Consider the following 4,077-nt stretch of genomic DNA (forward strand, 5'->3'; position numbering starts at 1 on the left):
CCCCTCCTGCCTCTGTCCCCTGCTCCCCTCCTGCCTCTGTCCCCTGCTCCCCTCCTGCCTCTGTCCCCTGCTCCCCTCCTGTCTCTGTCCCCTGCTCCCCTCCTGCCTCTGTCCCCTGCTCCCCTCCTGTCTCTGTCCCCTGCTCCCCTCCTGCCTCTGTCCCCTGCTCCCCTCCTGTCTCTGTCCCTTCTTCTGTCTCTGCTGCCCAACACACACACACAGCTGAGGGGGGACATGGGCCTCTCCCTTGGTGGCCTCCTGCTGCACTGCTGTGGGGGCTGTGAGGGGTCCTGTTCACCCCAGCTTCTGGGACTGTTGGACTGTGCTGGCAGCTAGGTCAAAGAAGCTCTTCAAACAGCATGTCAGTTCATGTCCCCTAGGTGTCCACAGAGGAATGCCAGGGCCGAGGAGTCAGAGTCTACCTCTAAGACAGAAAGCGCGAGTGTTGCTGCTCTGTGCCCCTGTGTCACACTCCTCTGGCTTCACCCTGAGCTCCCTGACAGGCCGCTGGACTCATGGAGGGTGCTGGGAGGGCGGGCTGGGGCCTGAGGCCAGGAAGGACAGTCTTGGGCCTGGGCTGGGGAGCCTGGGTTTGCCCGAAGGCCAGGGAGGGAGATCCGGCTGAGGGCAGACAAGCCTGGACATGCCAGCCAGACAGCCAGGCGCCCAGGTGGGTGTTCAGAAATGCTCCACTGTCTTGAAAACTGTCTGGACCAAGGCTTCTCGCCAGCGCCTGTCACTCTGGAGCCCTGGCAGGGTCTGACACTGCATCTCCACTGCGGATGCACAGTTCAGCCCACACCTACCACCGCTCCTTCTGGCTGCACTGTACCTGGGTCCCCTGGAGCAGGGAGCCAGCGGGGAGGGAGGGGGCCCAGCGCAGAGTGGAGACTCCTGTCCCTGGGGCAGGTCCCAAAGCCATCAAGACGACCTCTGCTCTCCGCCCTGCCCTCTGCCACGGTGTCTTCTTTCCTGCCCCATGAAGGACCTGGGTCCCCTTGAGAAGGGCATGAGTCACAGGAATAGCAGCTGCGGAGTTGCGAGTGTTGCTGGGCCCTCTCCTGACCAGTGCTGTCTCTCCGGCCAGCAGGGGCTTGTCCTCTCTCTCCTCTTATGAGCAAGGCAGTGCTGTGTCCCACACCTAGTTTTGCTCCATCTTGAAATGCCACCTAGCTTCCTGCAGCCTGAGGACGAGAGGCCCCCGAGGGTGAGGACCACGGGATGAGCCCACGGGGTGCCATCTTTCTGATACACCTTGGCCTGCTCCCTATTGGAATGCCTTTCGTATCACCTCTGCAAATACAGGTGATCATTCTGTTCTGTCCTGCACCTGAGTCTCAGGTTCCTGTGACCTAGGGCACCTGCCTTGTCAGTTGAGGGGTGGGTTCTGTGATCCATGCTACCGTATTGAGCTTCAGAGTGGGTCACTTTAACTAGCTGTTTGACCAGGTGGGATGGGGTAGCTATGACCATCCACCCAGTGAAGGGCAGAATCATTCCATAGGCTGAGCACAACGTGCTGGCTCTGTCCCCTATGGGTGTCAGCCTCTGGGTGGCCTCGTCCACCTCTCCTGTGGCTCTGCCCAGCCAGTCTTCCTGAGAGCAGGGTCTTCATGCCTCCCAGATGACCCCCACAGGGGCAAACCTGCCCATTTCTTGGGGTTTCCAAGAAAGCATTATTGTTGTTTGTGTATACAGATTTCACAAAGTAGAACATTCTTTCTTGTCACTGGGGATTGTCACCTCAGGCCGCACTCGGGAATTCAGAATTCCATGAAAACCTGACAGAGGCTCCCCTGAATGTTCCTCATTGGCATGACACTGTGACGTTGCCTGGCCACTCAAAACAGCCGCACACACTCTCCCAGGTGCGCGGCTACCAGGGACCACTGAGTCCACACGCAGGAGTGGCGGAGGGACCAGCAACTGTCAGAAGGCACAGTTAGGATTCTAGTCCTTTCGCAGCTAGGAGAACAGTGGGCATTGAGGAGACAGTGTCACTGGCTTCCCTTGCCTGCCCTCTCTGGAACGCTGTTGTCACCGGACCCAGGAGTGTCCTCCATCCCTTCTCACTAACCTCCCACCTTCCTGACAGCACCACTTCAGAAACAATCAACTTGGGCTGAACGTGAAGTCACGTCGTGGACCTTGACACAGAAAGACATGGTCTAAACCAGCGGGGGCCCAGGTGGCTGCTCCCCGTTTCCCACTGCGAGGCGTCTTGCTGGATGGAGAAGGGCTGAGTAGATGCTTGCTGCTGACTCAGGTCTGAAGGTCCCATCCTGGGTTCACCAAGAACAAGATGTGGAGCCGCTAGTGCGTGCTGAGTTTTCTCAAAACAGAGCGGGTGGAGCACTGGTGCTACTGGGGTTGGTGGCAGCCTGTGCCGAGTGACAGGCACTTAATTGGAACCTGCTTGCTGAAGGCAAGTCAAGCCAGGGGGGAGGAGGGAAGGGTGGCTGCCACCTGCCAAGAGCCACTCTGCCGTCTGCGTGTGCCGTTTTGGGTCTCCACAGATTTACAAGCTGAGTTTTGGTGAACTAGCTACTAACTGAAGGGAAGCCGTCAGTGTTAAGAGCAGGCAGCCTGGTTGGCCACCCTCCTCTCAGGCAGAGAGGAAGCTGCCATGCACCCTGGACTCCAGCCCGTGCAGGCTTCAGGACCTCCTGGACTCCTCTAGGCTGCAGAGAGTGTCCCCAGCTCACAGGGATCACAGTGGGCGCGGCCTATTTCCCTTACTGCTCAGGAGTGTGGGGGTTGCTGCATGTAGCAGCAGGTGACCTGACTGAAGAGTCCTGGCACCTGGGACCATGAGAGCCAGGTCGGAGAGTCCTAGTTAGCAGTTAGCAATGGGTCTTTCCTGTCATCAGGAGAAAGAGCCAGGAAATTGTCTCTGCCACAGATGGAAGCGTCACCTACTTCTAAGAGAAAACCTGGCATCTAGGGTAAGCTAAAGAGGTTGACAGTCCTTAAGTTATGGACCAGAGACCACCAAGAGAGTGTGGAGAGGAAGCTCCAAGTGCAACTTTCTTTCTTTTTAAATATTTTTTTAAGTTGCAGATGGACACAATACCTTTACTTTATTTATTTTTAAGTGGTGCTGAGGCTTGAACCCAGTGCTCATACGTGTGAGGCAAGTGCTCTACCGCTGAGCCACAGCCCCAGATCCCAGAGTGCAACTTCCCTCTCCCTGAGAAAGAATTGTGAATACAAAGACCATCTTAGAAGGAATCAAAAGTCTGTGTCAAAGACTCTCTTAACCCTGGCCAGCTGCCCACAGTCCTGGCACAGAACCCAGAGGCCCTCTGCTCTGAGATACACACTGCTGCTACTGTTCACTATTGGCATTGCAGTAAAAGCAAAGGCTGTCATTATTGAGTGCTTGCTGTAAGCTGGGCTACTGCCTAAAAGCACCCAACACCCATCACACATGGCCTTTGTTGCCCTGCTAATCACACTGCACGAGGCAACCCAGCCCAGGATCTGTCATTCCTGCAGAGGAAAAGAGCATGTGGGGAGCGCATGTGAACACCAGCTCTGTTTTAATGGAAGTTAAAATTAGAAAGCCACATGTTTAATAAATATCCAGGCATTCAATTCCGGTTGGATGCTTACCACAGGGCAAGTGGCATTAACAGTGCCCACTTGCTTTTTTTGGAGGTTTGGCCAGCTCACTGCAGGGTGGAAGCCCCAGAACTCCTCACTCTTAAACATGTGAGACCCTAATCAAACATCACAGTTCTTTTAGCAAAGCTGAACGCTGCTCAGGGACCCTCTACCAGGTAGAAATGGACACTGGGAGTGGGCCTGGATGCTGCTCTGGGACCGGAGTCCTAGGAAGAGATGGACTTTAAAGTGGCCTCGATGCTGCTCAGGGACCTGGGGCTTAGGTAGAGATGGACCCTGGGAGTGGGCCTGGATGATGCTCAGGAACCTGCTATCTAGGTAGAGATGGGCCCTGGGAGCTGGGCTGTCTCTGGTCTGGGAGCAGGTGTCTATGTAGAGATGGACCCTGGGAGCTGGGCTGTCTCTGGTCTGGGAACAGGTGTCTAGGTAGAGATGGACCCTGGGAGCTGG

The 4,077-nt window shown here is 56.1% G+C and overlaps 1 protein-coding gene across 1 annotated transcript in view; it reads right to left on the reverse strand.

The window, feature by feature from the left end:
* Window positions 1-4,077, reverse strand: part of Dlgap2 (DLG associated protein 2) — a 476,272-nt gene that overhangs the window by 38,265 nt on the left and 433,930 nt on the right. The window lies entirely within an intron of this gene.

Source organism: Marmota marmota, unplaced genomic scaffold (genome assembly GCF_001458135.2).
Source record: "Marmota marmota marmota unplaced genomic scaffold, marMar, whole genome shotgun sequence".
Taxonomy (NCBI): Eukaryota; Metazoa; Chordata; class Mammalia; order Rodentia; family Sciuridae; genus Marmota; species Marmota marmota.